Here is a 21,786-nt window from a genome sequence, read left to right as displayed (position 1 = left end):
TCTATGAAATAATGAAAGCCCGTGCACTGGAACCTTAACGTAGTCAAATTGAGATTTTTATTTATTTATTTATTTATTTATAAATACTACATACTCCAATTTGGAGACATGGTAAGAGTGAAACACTTCAAATATACAGAAAACAACAGTCCAACAGCCGACAGTGCCTAAAAAAAAAAAACAAAGAACAATGGGCTCTCATGTAGATACAGCTAAATGCATAAATACAAAGATCAACCACGCCAATCATATAATAGAGCAACAAGGTACACAAGAAAGAAACAAAAGAATAGGGCCTACATATCACAATCACAGCTCCTAAACATAACACACACTGAGCAGCGGAAAAATAAAATTAAAGGTAGTTGTTTAAGCGTTTTACAAATTCTGGCGAGCTGCAAGAATTAACAATTTCCTCGGGTAACTTGTTCCACTCATTCACCGTTCGCGGAAAAAATGAGTACTTAAAAGCATCTATTCTGCAGCTAAACTCGGCGAAGGCTCTGATATTTCGATTTCTGGAAGGATATCTAGGAACCCCAAGTGGTGTTATGTACAAAGTTTTATCCAGGTTTACATGACCGGAACTTAAACTGAACATAAACTTCAATCTGTCCACCTTACGTCTATGCTGCAATGTAGGCAAGCCTGCAAGGTCATAAAGGGCTGAGACTGAGTCAAGACGACCATATTTGTTAAAAATAAAACGGAGTGCTCTTTTCTGTACACTTTCAAGTAAGGAAATATTTTGTGCAGTGTAGGGATCCCATACGATTGCAGCATATTCGAGAGTAGAACGAATAAATGTCTTGTAAGCGGTCAGTTTAATATCCACACTAGCTTGTTTGAAATTTCGACGCAAGTACCACAGTTTCGACAGCGCCTTACGCACTATGTAGTTAACATGAGCATTCCAACGTAAATCGTTACTAATTAGAACTCCAAGGTACTTATAGGACGAGACTTCTGAAAGGATATGACTCTGCAATGCGTACTGATAAGTTAGGAGGTTGCGTTTGCGAGTGATGTGCATGTAGACACTTTTTATGGGGTTTAGTGACATTTGCCAGGTCGAGCACCATGCCTGAATTTTGCAAAGGCAAGTATTAAGTTGAACTTGGTCATTTACATCACGGACTTCAGTGTACAATATGGCGTCATCAGCAAACAAGCGTAATTTCACAGGGATGTTACGAGTAATGTCATTAATGAAAATCAGGAATAAGAGAGGTCCAAGGACGGACCCTTGCGGAACGCCTGATATTACCGAAGCATATGAAGATCGAGAACCGCTAATTTCAACAAACTGGGATCGTGATTCTAGGTAGCCTCGTAACCAGTTAATTATATTATCATTACTTAAGATGGACTGCACTTTTACAAGCAACTTCATGTGAGACACCTTGTCAAATGCTTTAGATAGATCAAGAAATATTACATCAATTTGCCCGGTATGGTTAAGAGAGGCACTAAATTCATGAATCGTTTCAATAAGCTGGGTCGTGGTGGACAGACCTTTACGAAAGCCATGTTGGTTGGGACTAAAAAACCGGTTGAACTCCAAGTGGCTTATGATGTGTTTAAAGATAATGTGTTCCATAAGCTTCGAACACGAACATAAAATAGAAATTGGCCTGTAATTGCTAACTAGTTGGCGAGGTCCATCTTTATGAATGGGAATGACCTTGGCTGACTTCCAGTCATGTGGCAACTTTCCTGAGGACAATGATTCTACAAAAAGTTCATGTAAAAACTTTGCACACCACTCAGCATAGCGGACAAAAAAAGCATTGGGAATGCCGTCGACCCCAGGACCCTTCTTAGTATCAAGGTTTAGAAGATAAGATAAGACGCCTTCGTACGAAATGTTAATATCTGGCAGGGGGTCAAAGCTGACGGCATCTGTCATACAGGGGGAATCACCGTTGTCAATGGTAAAAACAGTCGAGAAGTAATCATTAAAGCATTCCGCGATTACGCCGGGTTCACTGACGGTGCTATCAGATATGGAAAGAGAGCTGACAGAGTGTTTCTTCGGCGATAGGTATCTCCAAAATTTTGCTGGTGATGACTTGAGGAAGTTGTGCAAAGTAACGCTGAAAAATTTATCTTTTGCGTTTGATATCATGAATTTCAGTCTGTCATTCAAGTCTGCAACAGGCGCCGACTTCTTTTTTAATCGTTTAATTTGTCTAGTCAAGTGCAAGATTTCGCGGTCAATCCACGGGTTACGTTTTCCAGACACAACCCTACGAGTCGGCACAAAGGTATGCAGACAGTGATGAATAGTGTCCTTGACGAAGAGCCACAATTCGTCAATACTATAGTTGTTCGTAGAGCACATATTTTCAAAAGAGTCAAAGGCCAGTTCAAGAGTGTCAAGGACAGATTCGTCACTCGCTTTCGAAAAGTTGTAAACATAATGCTGCACCCTTGGAGGCACAGTTGCGGCTATCTTGTTAGGCCAGATACACTCAAAGATAACGATTAGGTGGTCCGAGATACCCTTGAGTACACGGACGTCATATTCGCAGGATGCAATCGGCTCGGAAACAAAAATAAGGTCTAGCAGGGATGATGCAGTTTCCTGTACACGTGTAAACTCTGTAACAACTTGCTGTAGGTTGCAACTAAACGCCATATCAACAAGTATATCAGAACTAGGACAATTGGTGTCTTGAGATAAAAGGCAAGACCAGTCAATCAGAGGCAAATTGAAGTCTCCAGCAATTATTAGGTGGCTGTGTTTATCCTTGAGGGTGCACACGTAGTCACTTAAAGCTGTAAGGACAGCGTCACTACTGTTAGGGGGGCGGTATATGACACCTACAATAAGTGCTGGAGAGTACGATGTGACCCTGATCCAGAGTGACTCAGTGCCTGGAACGTCATCCAGGAGCTCAAATTTCAAAAACTCCTTAACGATTAGGGCGACACCACCACCCCGAGTCAGCCTGTCCTTCCTAATGATCGCAAAGCCAGGAGGTACAATTTCAGAGTCATTTATTATATCATTCAGCCATGTTTCGGTGATTGCAACAAAGTCCGGGTCGTGTGCAAACAAAGTTGCTTCCAGAGCGTCGACCTTGTTAACAACACTGCGAGCGTTTATGTTCAGAAGCCTTATAGTAGAATTTTTCGATGGTTGAAGTCAATCCGATGCAGGTTGTACTGCTTGGGGGCTCGGAGGCCGATTGAGACGCACGCGACTTTGCAAGTTGTTGTCCCACTGATACGTTACATTATTTATCTTTAACTTGTTGTATGAAAGGGTTACTTTATCACCCCTATCTCTATCAGCCTGCGAGCTGTCCCATAGCTTTTGCGTATTTGACGCAATTCGTAGGAGTAGTCTTCATTGATGAAAACGCCCGTCCCCTTTAGTTTTTTAGCATTAGTGAGAATGCTCATTTTCTCGTTGTAATCTCTGAAGCTCATTATCACGGGTCTTGGTCTAGTTCCTTGATTGCGTCCTAGTCTATGGATCCTCTCGACAGTAGAAACGTCAACCTGAAGCTTGGTAGAAAATATATTCGTGCAAACTTTTTCTTTAAGCTGATCTGCCGTTTCATTGACATCACATTTAATTCCATGAATGATTAGGTTGTTTCGTCTGCTCCTGTTTTCAAGGTCGTCGATCTTTCGTTTAAGATCCCCGATCGTGCTAGCAACATCCGCTAACCCATACTCGCAGCCTTCAACCCTTTCTGTGGTTGACCTAAGTTCGTCAATAGATGTCTCTATAAGACCAAGGCGACTATTCACACTAGCACACCAAGACTTAGTAGACTGCTGCTCACTCTTTATGTCGGCAATGTTTTGGGATATTTCTTTTTGAGTTGCGAGCAGTTGCTCCAGTAATACCCTAGTAGGAACTTCATCTGGCCCTGGATTGGATTCCACATCTCCTGCCAACATAAGCAACGTACTAACATTTCTACAGCACTCGACAAAAATAGAATACAGGGTGCCTGGGTTTGGCAGTACGATAATACACACGTCATTGCTTCTGAAACACCTTACATGAGGTCTACTAACCTGCGGAATGATCAGAAACGGATGAGTCGACATGCCCCAGTTCGCACTGCCAAACCCACTGAAGAGATTCGGCTGGGTCGCTGCTCTTATAGGCGACGGCGCTGTGGGCGGCGCATGAGCAGTGGTTGATGACGTCGGAGCCAAAAAGGAAACCGCTGCCACGTCAGCACAGGCATGTAGGACCGGAGGACTGAAGAGATAAGCTGGGTCCGGGGCAGGCACGTTGATCTGGTAGCCGGTGACCGACAGCAAAAGCTGCGGAATGATCAGAAACGGATGAGTCGACATGCCCCAGTTCGCACTGCCAAACCCACTCCGTCACCTACTGAGACATCATATCACGCTGCGTCACATATTGTGACGTTACAGTGTCCCTTCATGGGATGTTCTGAAGTGACGTCCCCGACGTCGCAGTCATTGATTTCTCAAGCCCGTCATAACGAGGCTGTAGACTTTTGTTTTTAACCAAAGAAAACAGACACGATAAAACATATCCGTAGGTGCAAAAAATACAAAATCTGCTAAAACCGTAAAAAAAAACCACAAATGTTTGGAAGTTTTCGATCAGCTAGGACTGTTTTTTTGTTTTTTTTGTCAGAACTTTTCCTTGTTGGTATAGACCTTTTTCGCAAGGACGCCGCCATCTTGAATTGTCGTCACTTCCAGTATGGGCGAAAACATTGTTTTGCCGTCGCCACGCCGAAAGAAGGCATTTAGGGCATAAACGTAACCGTCACACATTCTAGTTTTGCTTCCCCTCTATCTTTTTACTATTTGCAGGTTGAATTCGTTTCGATATTTTTTCGTCGCCCATACCAGATATGCCTACTTGGCGGTCGGGGGCGAGAGTAGGCGGAAAAGGTCTATACAAAATTAGTTTTTAATTTTTCTTTCACCGATAATTTTTTGTTTTTTGTTTCCGCACGACACGATGTCACCAACATACTCGGATATTTTAAGAAACAATTGAACACACACAAAAAAAACAACAAAAAACAGCCGCCGACTTTAATTAGAAATATTGACCGGGAAGTCTACACCTCTGTCATAACCGGACGCTAATCATGCCCTTTGTTTATTTTTAAAGTTGCTGCTCCGAACCTTGTACTTTTGATTCTGCATTGTATGAAAACACCTTGTATCCATCCCTATGTCCTCCAAGGTCGTGAGGTTATTCAATAAAATAAATACTCCCTTATTCCGGTAATTGCTGGGTCGGTATTTTTCGGGCACTTGCGAAGCAATATAAGTCGCAGCAAAGAGAATATCAACTATGAGACGCACAAGCCTCTAGCTAGTTGTGACTGAGCGCATAATGATTTTTTTTTTCTTTCTAAACTAGTTGGTTTTCAAGTATCGCGTAATATAGATACAATTTTAGCGATTACATTCTTCAGTTTTTTATTTCATTAAAAGTTATTCATAATATGTCCACCATGTCAATAAAAGTATCTTGAAGATTCGTTGTAAAAAAAATTATAAATTCTATATCACTTTTAGAGCGTGTTGTCTTTCGGCTTCTATGGCGACGAGGATATCAAAGTCCGTCCATCGATATAAACCAAAGGTATGCTAAAGATGGGCGATGCATATCCTATTATACCTCGATAGATGTTTTAGCGACTTCCGGTTGTGAATTTCTGTTTCAACGAAGGTTATACTATGAAGTTTGTCCACTCATGTTGATACAAAGTAGATAAAAAAATGGCCGATAAAATTATATTCCTTTTGATTCAAGTTTTTAACGCCTTCGGTAATACGAAGAAACATATGTCTTAGAGAACTTTACGAGAAATCGACAGAAATGGGATTATAGTTAAGGGGGTCGTAAAAAACCACTATAGACTATCCAATTTTATAATTTTTTTTTATAATGACGTGACTGAGTGTTTTTTTTTTTTTTTTGTTCTCCAGGAAAGTGAACTCGAAGACGCTTGTTCGAAGTGCCCTTACGACCTTCTGAAGCTTGAAACAAGAAAGGATCCCTCTAAGAACACCAAAACAAACGCGCGTGAATATTTCTGCTCGCCGGTGTTTTCTTTTTAAAGCCCTTTATAATATACCCACAAGTTCTTCGCCCCACTAAATGTTAATGAACTGCCAAAAAACTGCGGTTCTTGCCCGATTGTCGAACGACGAGATTGGCTGTTTGTCGCGCAAGTGGGAACTGGGGAATACGTGTTCTGTAGAATAAAGGGTATCCCATAAGTTAACCAACGCCCGCCCCTATAATATAGATCCGTCTCTATCTGGATGACCATCGTAACGGCCTGCGGTTGCGTATCATTACTACGTCTAGGCTATAGAAGTGGTCCTGCACTGATTAATTTTTTTTTTCTTCTACAGCGGAGACATTAGGCGTTGATTCGGGCTCTTTATAACTTTCCGTTTTCGAAAGGAACTTACCACAAAATTATTACTGAAGACGTCTGCACCGACACACACGTTTAAGCCTACCGAAAATAAAAATGTATGGCAAATAGCTGGACAATTGTGTTGCATACGTGATACGTTATAGCATCGCATCACGTGACATCTGGTCACGTGACGTTGATGTCCCCGCTAAATGAAACGGGGAAACTGAATTTTTTGGTGTGTTGGACTCGTTACGTTAATTTTTCCGCTGAATTGAGAAGAGAAACTAAATCGCCGTATTGGTCACGTGACTTAAGGTCACGTGATGTCGATTTCCCCGCTAAAGTTAACGGGAAAACTGAGTTGGTATGTAGGTCACGGCACATTAATTTTCTCGCTAAATTTAGCGGGAAAATTGCCGTCCCATGGCCTGATGTCACGTAACCTATACATCAGCTCAACCTCCCCGCTAAATTTGGCGGAGAAACTGAATTGGTGTGTACGTGTGTGACATCCGATAATGAAACGCTGCGCGCTTTGCATTATGGTACGTCACAGGCTTGTACGCCAAATTCAAGTTCCCCGCTAATTTTAGCGGATAAACAGGACTTGCTGTAGGTCTGGGACGCCCCGCGATGTCACACTGTGCTCGTGGCATTATAAGGAACGTCACGGGCTCCGGCTTCAGAAATATGCTGCTTCACGAAATTCGGAGCAAGTAGCCAAAGAACACTCCACGTTTAAGGAACACCTGTGAGCTCCACGTCACTTCAAGGGCCGCATGCATTAAAAGGCCGATTGCTAGGATTACACTTCGTTTCAGCGTCGGTTGAAGAAGCCACCATAGGCTGTAAGATACACGAACGCAGATGCGCGGACTAAAAGTGTGAGGTTTGCGGCGCATTTCCCGAGTTTGATTGGTTTAGTCGATGATAAAGGCCCGTTCACACTCTTGCGACCGAGTACGACTGAAGGCCCGTTCACAGTCTTGCGACCGAGTTAGACCGAGATAGACCAGACCGGTTTTTAAGCCTCTTGCGACTTCTTAGGACCAGCTCCGCTGCAGCGGATCCGGTCCTAAGAAGTCTCTCTCGGTCGAAGTCGGTCGCAAGAGTGTGAACGGGCCTTGAGAGAGACGAGATCTCTTAAAACTTCTTAAATGTTTTTAGAATGAGGGAACACACTGGCATTGTGGCGCCATCTATGCGGTGACCCTGGAACTGCATTTCACAAGAGCGAAGCTTTTGCGGGATTTCCGAGGTCAAATGTGCGTAATACCCATAGAAAGGCTGGTTTATAACATTGACAAAAGTGTTTCGAGCCAAGAAAGAAAGGATAATGCGCGAGAAATAACAAAAAAAATATGCCGGACCGCCGAGTTTACACTGCTTCCCAATAGATGGCGCCAGTGTGTTCTCTGGTTTAAGAAGTTTTAAGGAACCCAGGTTTAAGAGGTCGCAAGAGTGTGAACGGGCCTTAAACGTACGCCCAGTACGACGACGAACTCAAGGTCATGACGTCGCTCTTTTGTCGTTGCTCGATCGGCCCCGTCTGCCTGCTACCATAGAGTTATTACAATAAACGCTAGAGGTTCAGATGGCGCTAGTGTGCTGTTGCATTTTGAAGCAGACAGCGAGCAGTCAGAAATTGACTTACGGTAATGCATTTCTATGGGAAAAAGCGAGTGAATTTTCTTTCTGCGTTCGATCATAAGGGAAAATATCACGAATAATTTGTACATACTAGGCACATTGAAACATTTCTCAGTCACGCAGACGAAATAATTGGTCAGTTACAGCATTTTTATTTGAAATTTGTGTCATGAAAAACTGTGCTAAAACCGCTTTGTACATGTATTTATGTGCACTGTCGGACACTGTTAGCGCGAACACGTCGTCGACGCTTTCCACCATGGGGGATACACGTGCCAAAAGAACGAAGGACATGTGGAAAACCAAGAGAGACGGCAAGATTTAGGCAGTAACACTGGATAAGTAACTCCTTGTGCATGCGGACGATCAAAATAAATTGAAAGCCACGTAGTATAGTCAGATCTGCAATAAATAAGTACTGCTTTATTCTCACTGCTCATGAATATGTGCAAAGATGCTTGTTCTGTGTTCAAATCCTTACCCGCACGCTCCAAATCTTTGCAAATAGGAAGAGCCAGAGAGCGGGTGCCCGACAAAAAGTGCCCGACATAGGAAACAATAGAAAGACACACCTTTCGTAGATCACGTGCTTTTTTTTTTGCGTTCGAATGATTCTTTAACCGATCGTAAACATGCACGACAGAGTCATTTTTATCCAATGACAGGACGGGCATATTAGCAATATATAAGCATCACCGAAATGCTTGCAAACCTCGAACACACTCTACATTCCTTTCGATCGTTAGTTTGCTTAGAATCGTCGCTCGTTTTTCCATACCTTCCTTGCAACAGAGGTTTGGCTCTGAAATAGAGCTAAGATTAACATCGTTCAGTAGTAAAGGAAAATGCCGTAACTAAGGCAATTACACTTTCACAATACCAACAAAGGTACATACTATCCGGTACAACCGAAATGACAAAAGTTATTCATGTTACTTTCCGGCGAAGAGACAAAGTTCAAGCGCGTTTTCCCATAGGAATACACAGGGAGGCTGGAAGTGTAGACTGCATGCTGTCTGCCTCAATTTGCAACCGGAAGTCCGGTAGACACAAGCGCCAGCTGAGCCTCTAGCGTTTATTGTAATAACTATATGCCTGCTACACTCCGAAAAAAAAAGTAAAAAAAAATAGTTTGGAGAGTTATAATAATGAGGAAACGTGATGCTGCGACGCAAAAACAAAATAGCACGTAGGAAAAAAAAAAAGTTAATTGGAACCGACCCCTATCTTGAGAGCCTTTTGCTCTGAAGATAGGGGTCGCAAGGAATGCTGTATAAAGGAGCGATCATGCAAAGCACAACCGAAGCGGTTTTGTATTTCAACAAAAACACTTAAATCGTCCTTATTCGGTCTCCAGAATTACGAATATCAAAATTATATTTTTGATTGATGCCCCTATAGTGGCCACAACAGTGCTTTGAAACTAAGTCCAAAGCACCGCATCCTTCTTCCCGACTCGTTGGGTGGAAAAAGGGAATCTCTACGTTATGCCGAGATCTACGACGTGGCATTACGACGACACCATGACTTCACGTCACGTGATGTTACGCCGCGTGACGTAGGGTTATGTGACGTCATTTGAGGCAATATTTAGCGGGAAAATTCACGTAACCTGATATCACGTAACCGGATGTCGTGACGTCAGGTGAAGTCAATTTCCCCTCCAGATTTGGCGGGGAAATGCACAGACGATCGAACGGACGGACGGACAAGTGTCTGGGATCAAGGGTACTGTTAAAAAAAAACAAAAAAAAAAAACAACTCAAATACAGGAGTGGATGAAAAATTCCACTTAGAGTGGACCTGTGGCGGTTTCTTGAGCCACCCAAACTAAGCATATTTTTGAGAATAACGAGGCTTTAATCTTCCTTGCATGCTATTCATTATTTCTAAATTTAAACTTTGGTATTGAGAACACGGTCAATGAAGGTTTTATCGAAAGGAACATTCAAGTTCCTTTCGTTTTCACGTCGCCTGTTGTGTAACCCACAAATCAAGCCGGGACTCTAGAAAACACAGTATTCTGAGTATCTCTTTTCTTATTTCCCTTCCACAAACTCATAACACATTAAGTCACGTTATAAAAATCCTAAACCTCTCGGACCCAATTTAAAAATTAAGAATCTTATAAAAAATTGATGCGACTTGCAGTTTAGCTTACTAACTGCCTCATTAATCTATTCTAACTAATTTTGAGGCAATTCACAGACTAATAAAATTTCGCCGAAGCAAAACAATCTCACTCGCTAAATATTGCCTTACGGAGCTCACGCAAGAGAAATAAAATGTTTATGGGGCGTGGCTTATACTTTTACACGTCCTGATTGGTCCTTCCACGTCTTTACAGGCTAATGCCGTGCTCCCATTGGCTGCGGAGAGATAATAAGATGCTATAGGGACTTGCCACTCCCCCTCTGCTTCTTGCGCCCTTTGTATGGAACGTCCACGTTCCCGGAAAGCACTTAGAACAGCCGAACGTTGCAATCTATACAGGGTGTTCCCCCCAAAAGTGTACGGGGCTTATTTCACCGCAAGTATAGATTACGCATCGTCTAACGCCCATTCTCCGATCAAATGTAGCCCTTGCGGTCCGATCCCAGTTGTCCAAAGTGTCAGAACTGACCGTTATCTTAACCAAGAGTTATAGGTGATTTTCTGAACATTTTCAATGGGAAAATGGAGACCGACGGAGCTCCCGGATAGATGGAGGTGAATGACGCCAGTCATCGTGAACGGTTAGTTACGAAACTTTGACATCTGGTTGGAACCGTCAGCTCAAGATTTGAACGTAGAATATGAACGTTCAGCGATGAGTAGTTTACTTTCGATGTAAAAAAATGCAAAAAAAAATTCTGTAAATTTTTGGGGGGATGGTTTCGATGACTTCGATAACGGTACCCGATACTCCGCTGACGCCTTTGCGCATACGTCGAATCCTTATCTGGTTACCGTTATCGGTAACCCGGTAAGGGTTACTGAACCTGTCTGCCAAGCCTGACGTTTGACCTTGCCAACGTCAAGGCGCCGACCACTAATAGACGCGCGCCCCAGCTTAGAAACCGTGTGACGTTTTTCTTTACGTAATCGGGGTGACGTCAGTTGCCGCAAAGAGAAGGAGTGACGCAGAACGACTCCCAATTTTAACCTTTTCCCCTTTTTTTTTGTTGTCGCAGTGATATTTTTTATGTTTTATTTCCTCAAGCTTTCCCCAATCTTCGTGGATATCGAGTCTGTAACGTGAGGGAGGGTTTCAGTTTCCGGCAGCACTCCGTTTCCTCTTACGAAGGACACGCGGAGGACGCTATCGAGCCGTCTGGAGCTAATCCAATGTCACGTGACCTTTCGGCCTTGAGGTCACATGAGTATCACGTGACATCAAGGCTTTCCGAGAGGCGCGCGTCTCCGTTTCACCTCCCGATGGTCTGCTGCGGAGGCTGCGGGCCATCTTAGCCCATGGAACGCGGCGAGATTATACCACGTGACCTACGATGCACCCCGATCCTCCATTTAAACCGCAGTAAGACTGCGCATGCGTCGTACGAAAGACAGCCTGTAAACACGAGTCACCACAATATCCGTGGTTCGAATGCCGCTTGCCAGTCTTTATCATTGAACTCTTTGCCATGCGGCATTCGAAGCACGGATATCTCGATGTGACTCGCATTCGAATCTGTATGCAGTCTGTTTTTTTTTTTCTTATAGTGTATAAGCAGTTTGACCCCGGCTTTCGGATAAAGTAATTATTGAACTCGACGGTCGTCAGGCTACGAGTGCCACGTAATCCTTTGGGTCCTTGTTCTGGCGTCTTTTTGTTCCGTTACAAACATGCAGGCAACGAAAACAAGAAAACGAACCTTTCATATAGCTGCCGTCGAAATTGCAAATGCATCGTACAAAAGAAAGTCTGCTGGCACTCCCTGAAACGTGTGTCTTCTCTGTCCGAGCATTCCCAAAAATTTGGGCCATCGTAGGCTTGCGCCATCTCTTAGCGGGTTACGGCAGCGCTCCCATAGAAGAACATGTATTTATTATAACACCGAAACATTACGCTTTGGACAATTTGCCATGTAACTACTTCATTCTGTCATATACCGCTACTCTTGCGCTAAGTTTTCAAGATGATGTGTAAACAACAGGCTCCTCAGTCGAATAAACGTTTTGATGCATTGCAACTACGTATGGATAGTGTCCAAGTTAATTAAAGTGTACATTTTATTCTTGGGTATAAGGAAACTCGTTTTGATTTTATAAATTAGTTAGAACTTCTTCCAATAATAGGGCAAATCTTGTAGTGTCTCAGATGTGTATTACATCTGTAGAAAAACAATATTTCGGAATATGTCATACCAACTCGACCAAGCTGCAACTTTAGCTACCTCAAGCAAAGTTTTGAGAAGCAGCGGAATTCAAACGAGCGCAATTTAGGTATACAACGAAACACCAGTTCTGTCATTCAAATGCAGTCAAGCAGAAGAACCCATAATGTGCCATAATGTACCGAGTACATTTTGTTTCATCTTAAAATTATTTTCTTGGGTTCCTGAGACATTTGCCAAATAAGGTAAATTCGTCATCGTTTAAATGGATGTTTACCACCATCTTCAGTACTCAGGAGCTGAGATAACAAAACGGTAAAACAAAAACAGCTGTTTTAATTACGATAATCTAAAAATTTTAAAAAAGTTTTTAATATTATTTAGCTAATTATTAATGTTATGTGAATTATGACAAGGTGATTTTTATTGTCAGGAGTAAGAGCACTGTGGTGACTATCTGATTTATGAGTGGATGATTGTCCTAGTGAACTTAGCATTCACATGCCAAAAGTAATATTTAATCGCGTACTAAATGTTTACAGTAAATTAAAAATTCGAATCGCCCTAAACACACAAGAGGAAAAGAAAACAAAAATCGGGAGAAGAGCCTATTGAAATATCTGATTTGATATCACATTCCTCAAAGAGGGCGGAAGCCCAAGATTACGAAATAGCACTGGCTTGTAGCCGGCGGCCTTAAAATGTTATATTTCGTCGCCCGTTGAGTACAGGGGCTTTCCCAGGAATTGAAATTAGGAGGAGGGGGGAAGGCGGCGAATAGAGAGGTCGTTGCGAATAAATCGGGTGCCTTAGAGAAACAAGGGCGGGGGGGGGGGGGGGGGGTGTATGGAAGGGAAATCACTGGTCGAGTACTCGATCGATCTCAATACGTGTCCGGAAAAGGCATGGGTTCCCCAAAATTCGAAATGATGAACGAAAGCCTGAAAACAGTTGAACCATAAACCCACTTCGAGACAAGTGTTTTTTTTTGTTTTTTGTTTTTTGTTTTTTCACAAAGATGCGTCTCATTTGAGAAGATTGATACCATAACAGCAGCTTGTAGTCGAGGTCCCTAAATTTGTATTTCGTCAACACTTCAAAACTCTGCCGATCTCGAAAAGTGCTTGGATGAGGCGCGTTTGTCCGAACGTGGAATGATGAACGAATGCCTGGAAATACCTAGTCGAACAATGTCAATTTCGAGAGAAACGTTTTCTCAAAGATGGGTCCTTTTAGAGGTATTTGCTGTAGCAGCAGCCTGTATTCGAGGGTCCAAAATTTTGTATTTTCTATTTCGTAATCAGTTAAGTTCTCGGTCGAACTCAAAAAGTTCCCAGTGGGGCGCAAGTGCCCACATTTTAGAAAAGATTAACGAATGTGTAGAAACGGTCGAACCATCCCCACTTTGAGACCGTCTATCTTAAAAAAATGACTCACTTTGAAGTCTTTGCTCTGGTACCAGGATGAGATCGAGGACTCTAAATTTTATGTTCCGCATTTCGTTGGAAACTGGGTTGTTCCCCCCCCCCCCCCCCCCCCCCCAAAAAAAAAAAAAAAAAAAAATCTCTTGTGAGGCGCGGGTGCCCAAATCTCAAGAGATGTTTGAATGTGTAAAAACAGCCAAACCATCCTCGGTTGAAGACGGGTTTTCTCAGAAAGGATCCATCTTGAAATATTTGCCATAGTACCAGAACGTGCTTGAGGGCTTCATATTTTATATTCGGCCTTTAGTTGGGGACTGAAATGCCCTCACAGTGTTTTTCTGGCGAGGCGCGGGTGCCCAAAATTAAAAAAAAAAAAAAGATGAACGAATGCGTAAAAGCGGCTGCGACAGCTCCACTTTCCGGCGATGCTACTCGTTGTGCGTTGATTTTTGATGATTTGGCACGATGGCCGGGGATGAGGACATTGTCATCCGTGTTTTCGCACAGCCAGACTTGCGCCTGTTGTACGAGCGGTGACCTCGTGTATCACCGAGTTTCCCACGTGCTGCGATTTTGTTTTTTTAAATTTAGTGATTTAGACGTTTTTCGATGACTCTCAGCAAGTTTCACATTTTAAAAATTTGTTTATATTTAGTAATTAAAATTATTCAACAAATTTTAGCTAAATATTCAACTCCTCGTGACGGCTGTAGTCGACCTTAGATTTCTGGGTGCGTCAGGATTCGTTGAAGGCAAAGAAAGTCGCTGAGTTTGGAACGTCCCCTTTTAGCTTCCAAGGTGGCTAAGGTGTAACCAGTGTTGTACGGAACGGCGTTCCAGGATCGCGTTACTTTTAGGAGCAACGAAAGAACGCCGCCGTTTCATTTTACAACTGGAACGGGAACTGGTTACATTTTTACACGAACAGAAAAAGGAACGGCATTTCTTTTTTTCGTCCAGTGGGGTAATTTTTAGTTTAAAATTTAAAAAAAACAATAACTTTACGAAGAGCAGGACCTGGTTAACTTTTTGGTTATTTATCTTATGGTTTATTTTGTGTGGTCCTCGCTTGATAACAGCCGGGTGCAGAAGAGCTGGTGGACATCGATTCTTTTTTCAGTGCCCGAGACTGCGGTACAAAAAGCGAAACGTTTAGCCGAACGAAAAGATACAGAAATGGGAACGGTTAAAACTCAGCGACTTTGTTTGCCTTCAACGAATCCTGATACACCCAGAAATCTAAGGCCGACTACAGCCGTCACTAAACTTCCTCAGAGAGACCTACAAATACAACAAAAGACACCCTTGTATCCCAAACATTTATCACTTAAAATATACAAAAAATAACCTCTATTCCTTCTCCCCTTGTCCCCCACCTTCAAACTGAAGAAAAATAATTCAATCTTTATGAAGAAGGGCTTGTAGTTTTCAAGACTGATCTGCCGAAAGCCCTAGCCTCTTCTTCACTTGCTCGTCTTGCGGACAGCAACATTGAGAAGCAATTGTTGTTAAGTTCGAACAAGGAACTTTGTTAGATTCGAACGTGTGAGGTTGTCGTAAAACGGTCGCGCAATGTTGGGTAACAGTACATTTGGCTCATTTGAATCGCTCACCACAAACATGAATATGGTGAAAAGCTGAGATTTTTAAAGATGAATTTATCAAGAAATGAAACCTTGCTTCCGCTTGTTTTCTTCTCCTGGTGCTTTTCCATCACGGCATTCAAATTTGTATGTTCCCATTTAATGGTATATATGCAAACTTTCCTCGATCTAACTAAATATGGTAATCCGCACAATACAAATGTAACGTATATGTAAAGATACGTTCCAGATCTTTAACTATAACTGAAACGAATCCCTTTTTCAGATATGGAACTTGTAACGGGAACGCGTTCCAAACATCAGAAGGAAGAGGATAGATCTTTGGTTTCTGTTTTTGAGGAACGTATACAACAATGGGTGAAACGAAATCTAGGCGATACTGCCTCGTGCATGGTGGCGGAGTTCGCAACGCATGCTGCTGTCACACAGGGGAGTGGGGTTCGAATCCCGCTGGGCCCGGATCCTTATTTTACTAAATTTCTACTCGTCTAAGTAATCCCAGCCAATTAACGGCTGTTATCGAGGGTCCTTGTTCACAACCTTCCTGAAGGCGCATCGCATATGAAAGTAGCGATGTCGCGCGACTTCGGGTCAGTCAGCCTTCCGTCGCCGACGCAAGAACCGTGACACCTTTTTCTTTTGAAGGCGCAAGTTCGTCCGATTAAACGTTTATTTTCCGTTCTAAATTCATCTGCAATTTTTATTGGTGACAATATTGCTCCAGCCGGAAAGAGGACTTAAACCAACGCGTAAAAAAGCAAGCGAGTGAAATCCATAAGCTAACACTCCATCCTTAGGCACGTCCTGTATCCGGAATTGACGACTGATAATGGCATACGTTTAATGCCCTATATTCACTGACAACGCAGTTATATTTGAGGGTGCCTACCTATATCGCACTCCAAGTCAACTATAAAAAAAAAAGACATATAAACATGCGTGCGATAAATTCTGCGAAGTCGTTTGGAAGTTCTGATGTCCTTCCTTTGATCGCAGTATCGCCACATAATAATAACGGAAAACGATACAGTTATCAGTAGGTTGCCACCGCAAGACACTCGTTATCTCATCCTTTCTTTTTATCCTTAAGTTACTGGATATTTTTTTTTTTCACCCTGCACGCACTTCGCTTCGGTGGCAATCTCGGACACGGCGTAAACGTTAAAGTTGAATACGCCACAAAGAGACAGATGCGTGAACTAGAAGGTCCCTGTCGTAAATTTCCGGCCATGCACGCCTGTGCCATGGATCGTGGCAAAAGCGCCTGTGTACACACATGTTCGAAGAGTGTGCATATATGTACGAAGCAATCATGTTTAGAACAGGCGTGCTGGCAGATAATTCCGTCATGTTTGCAGACCGTGTCTTTTGTACGATGAACGAGCAGGCGTGACCTCTGTTTTCTCTGAAGGTCACGCGTGACGCTCGCACGGTCTCGTGTAGCGCCGTCCGCTGTGGTCCATCCTATAGGTGGAACCGGGAGATACATATACGGCGCACATCGGACGGAAAAAAGACGAGTCGTAGTCTGTGGAAACCGGCCCGGATGGGGAATCGCGTTTCGCGGCAATGATTGTCCCACAGTCGGACCGGTACCCACCTCCATCCACACACATAACGAAACGGATATCCCATTGCGAAACATTCGAAAGTCTTACGTAAATGCCAAATTTGCCTGCCGTTATTGTGATCCTTCTTTGTTTGTTTTTGGCTGAGCTCTGTCCCGGGTGGAGGAGCTATTCCCGCGTCTACCAGACCTGTTGAGTCAGTTGGTAATCAGGGCGTGACGTGTGGAGCGCCGAGCTCCACACGTCAGAACGCCGTGCTCCGATTGGGTCCGATTGGAAGGATAGTGGATAGACCTCAGGGCAGTTATAGCATGCAGGTCTTTCAACATATCCTTCCAATCGGAGCCTATCGGAGTTCGCCGTTCTGACCTCACGGCAACCCCTGCGCAAACGAAGCAAACGAAATTGGGCACCCGTGCTTTGTGTTCGCGTTTCTCGCTTTAGGATTCGTCATTCGGCATTCTTATTGGCTAATGACGCAGCTTTATTTGCGGCGGAGCGATGATAACATGCTCGGGACGACTATACAGGGTTAAACTTAACGAGTTAAGTCAACTCAAAAAAGGTACAAAAGGAAGAGACAAGCCGTGCAGGAGAAAGCGACGTTTGTCTCTTACTTTTGTACCTCTTTGCGCTGTTTTATCTCGTTATGTTTAACAACTACTAACTAGCCCAGCTGTCAACCTTATACAGGGTGTTTTATTTTAATGCGAACATATTTTTCCTTTTGAAAGGACGTCAGGATTAGACGAGTGCCGTCTTCACCGTGGATTTTAAACAATACATTTTGATCAAAGAGAGTGCACCAAGCCCGGCCTGCCTACAATGACGGTCGGAAGAGTGACGTAGTCGATCAGGTCATGTCGTCGCTTGTGTCGTCGGCGCGCCGACCAAGGACGCGCCGTCAAGATAAAGACATGATTGAAATGACGACGTCACTGTTCCAAGTCAGAAATCTCCAACTCGTACCCGAATTTCTAAAAATTCGGCTTGAATTAAAATAAACCCCTATATGCGCTATCCCTCACGACGAGTACGTAGAGTGGTTGCCTGATGTCGTTCTCCTTCAGTGCCGTGCTGAAAATACGCATGAATAATATTCTGATTTTTGTCGCCTGTTAAAGACTAAAGTGTGTTTTTTATTGTGAATGTTATTCTTTGCAAAAATCTTTCTCAACCTTTTGATATCCTATTCGTTGAATAATTTTGTGAAGCTAGATATGAAAGAACAATACATTGCACCGTTTTACCTGTTACTAGAAGCTTTCAACCTTTGAGTATTAAATTATCGTACACTTTGTTGTTTTTAAAAAAAGATTTTTTATGTTAAGCAAATTGTTAGCTTGTTTTGACAACGTGGTTGGTGAACGACTTTCTTACGCGTTGTTAAAATTGTTGTTGTTAGACAAGTCGCTGAACGCGCGAACAACTGAACAGAAAATTGCAGCATTAGCCTGTTCGCGCGCCTTCTCTTATCAGCTATTAGAAGTCTGTAACCTAGTGCAACGGTCACTGTAAAATACCTTGTTTGTGAAAGGGTATCTGTTAAACAACTTGTTATTTGCTTGTGAACCATATGGTTGTTAAACAACTTGTTATTTGCTTGTTAACCATATGGTTGTTAAACAACTTGCTATTTGCTTGTTAACCATATGGTTGTTAAACAACTTGTTGAGCAAGCAAACAAGTGAACAAGACATCAGACTTGTTTGCCTGGTCGATGGGCTGTCTCGTGAAGTTACTAGGAGTTCCATACCTTCAAGTTTAACGTTAAGAGTAAACTATCTTTTAAGTTATCTGCAAAATGTTTTTTTTTTTGTCAAAAAACTTGTTGATCTTTCGGTAACAATATGGTGGTTACAGAATTTCTTAATATAAAAACAAACAAACCATCAAGAAATTTACTTTCTTTGTTCGTTAAGCGCCAGCTTGAAGGGGTACGGAAACAAAATTCTAGAGTTCATTTCTTTGCTTCAACATGACGCAGGCAGAAGTAGAACCTCAAAAACATCAATATGTTGTCTGAAAAAGCAAGAAAACACTATTTAAACGGAATTAAACGGTAACCAAAAACCACCTGGTTGTTGGTTACGTAGCTTCGATGGAATGTCGTCACTGCATCGGCCTCCGACGGGAGCTCCTCTTAATGGGAAGTACGCTCATTAGTACAGGTTTCCTAGGCCAGAACGTAATACGGAAAGTTTGGTGAAGAAAGCCAAAGCACAGCTGGCAACCCTGTATTCACTCCGCCAGCCAATCGCTTCCACTCATTCTTTGACGTCACTGACATCAGAGGCTGATGAACCATATTTTGCAAATGGCGCCCGGTGTTTTCAACGTTGCTCTCCCCGAGAGACGCCGACCTCTGAGAGGGACGTGGGTTTACGTCGCAAAGCTGTGCCGGTATCCGCTTTCGTGCGCTGTAGTTTCTGTTCGACGACGTAAGAATTTAGCGATCGCCTCGCCGTCCAACTTAGCTGCCGTCGACATGAACGATCGGGTAAGCTTCGAAAAATCGCGTCCCGTCGAGATAAGCGAAAGCTTCTTCTACGCCGATGCCTTCCCTTCGTTTGTTTAGTGCGCTCCCTTGTGACAAGAAATGTCGCAAAATCGTCATGGTGTACGCGCGTCTTCGCGGTGGCGTGGCAATACTGTGGTCACACCGCTATCGATGCGATATACGCTGCGTGAAATACTCGAGTGATGCCACCGCCATGCTGCCTCTCGGCCTGCTTCCCTGTTCGCTCGAATAAATGAAGGATGCCAACTGGTATATATGACGCCTTCAAAGCGATATTTACTTATCCGTAAAGCTGGCGCCCTCGCCGAGTCTGGTCGTTGTGATCAGTTGGTGGTAAAATCAGGGAAGCGGCAATTGCCTCGTCCTACCAATGTCACACGTGATCCTGCCGTCACCTTAGACAACATGAGGTAGGAAATCTGCCAGCATCTCGCGTCGTGAGAGATAACAGAGATACTGTAGCCGCCTTGCGACGATGTCGTCCCGTTTAAAAGAGCAGCGAGCTCGCGCCCAAAACCGACGGCCGATGTCGCCATGTCGGCCTAGTCGCGACGCAGACTACGCGCTACGTGCTGTCAAAGAGCGCACGACTCCGCAAGCTCCGTAGTCTCCGGTGATATATATTGACATTTTCATTTTGGTAGTTGCCTGACCGGCAGGTAGAGGGCGCTGACGCACTCGGCGCCGTCAGGTTGCTCCAGTTTGTTTGTTTACGGTTTGAACGTTCACGCGACTGTGTTTGCTGTGTTTGCCGTTTTGGCTTGATTTCGTGGTACAAAAGTGTCCCTTATAGCACTAAACCAACGAAACAGTGGCACTAATCCACTTTGAGAAGCACAAAGTAAATTCAAGCCTAAATGCGTATTTTTGTTTTGTTTTTTAACGAGCATTTATGATGAATTTTATTACGTTCATAATTAATTTTGGCCATGTTCGGCGACAAAACGATTGAACTGATGCACAGGGAGGATTACAATTGTCTACTGCCGTACCCGACTTATATGTTCATTTCTGCTCTGGTCTCAGGTTTATTCAACATAAGTCAATCGCTCGAAGGACTGCAGACTTGTGACCGAGCACGGTATACAGTTTCTTGAGATCCACGGAAAAATAAACCGATCAATCGAATGTTTATATTACATAAACAATTGAGAACGTCAAGGCACATGTAGGCGTGATATTATGGACAAGCAAATAGACTGATGTTGACGTACGATTATTTCTAATATTAGATTAATGGCAAAGTAAACCTTCGTCGCGTACCTTCGCCACGAGCTCCCTCATGTGATCAAAAGCAACTAACTGTTTTCTGCCTATAATGAATACAGAGGATGCTTTCGGGGGAAACAAAAAATCTCATAATCGCCATACGCTATTTTTGTCACCTTCCTAGATCTGCGATCATGAAGATACGCGCCTCTTATTGCGATTGTCTCTTGCTCTTAGTAAGAGAACCTGGGTCGTCATAAGTAATCGGCCTTCAAACTGTCGTGGTTTCTTTGTCTCATCTACATATTCAATGTGCCTCAGTCCTAACGCTGATTCCTATGCTTCATCTTCACACGTATTCGGCACGCCGACGGTGAAAATGGTCAAAACGCGCTAAAGAATGAGCTGCAGAACTTGTGCACATGACGATATGTACTGGGGTTAGGAAATACGTATAAGTATTGGATTACATTTTACGGAGCAAGGCAAGAAGACGCGGTGAAACGCGTCGAAAAAGGATACAACGGATCCGCCAGAGCGCAGAGGGAAAGCCTGGAGAGGCGAGTTGAAGCAACCTGATGGTGGCCGCGTCACATGATTGTAAGATGGCCGCGCCCATGCGACGGAGGGGGAACAAGGTCTCTATGTTACAGCCTTTGGGCACTCTGACTGAACCAGGTAGTAACGCTTTGACAACACCGTGTGTCGACGCTCATAGCTACGGCACGCTTGGCCTCAGGGAAACCGATGGCGTCGAGGCCAAGTCGCTGGCCAGACGGATATCCCGAGACGCACCGTGCTTTTCGATGACTCATTTTGAAGTGCTCGCCAAAATCGAATATTTAGAACGATAAATACAACGATACGTTTGAAATAATAGCGTGTGATTGTCATTAGCAGGCAGAGTTGATCAACTTATTTCTGAACGTGGAAGGTATACTTTAAGTTTCGATTCAGTACCCATTTGATTAAACTATTTGATGTTGCGAAAGTTGGATAAATGACGCTTAACACAAAGCACGTTCATAATTATTACATTATAATACCTGGCAACCTATTAAGTTATCTTCTGAGTTTTCTTACGAAACAACTATTTCGG

The 21,786-nt window shown here is 43.3% G+C and overlaps 1 protein-coding gene across 1 annotated transcript in view; it reads left to right on the top strand.

The window, feature by feature from the left end:
* LOC8036162 (thyrostimulin beta-5 subunit) overlaps positions 1-21,786 on the top strand; it is a 42,493-nt gene that overhangs the window by 1,113 nt on the left and 19,594 nt on the right. The gene's annotated exons all lie outside the window — the stretch shown is intronic.

This window comes from Ixodes scapularis, unplaced genomic scaffold (assembly GCF_016920785.2).
Source record: "Ixodes scapularis isolate PalLabHiFi unplaced genomic scaffold, ASM1692078v2 PGA_scaffold4__175_contigs__length_147842914, whole genome shotgun sequence".
Lineage (NCBI taxonomy): Eukaryota > Metazoa > Arthropoda > Arachnida > Ixodida > Ixodidae > Ixodes > Ixodes scapularis.
The sequence above is the reverse complement of the archived record's forward strand: the minus strand, read 5'-3'. Positions and strand labels throughout refer to the sequence as shown.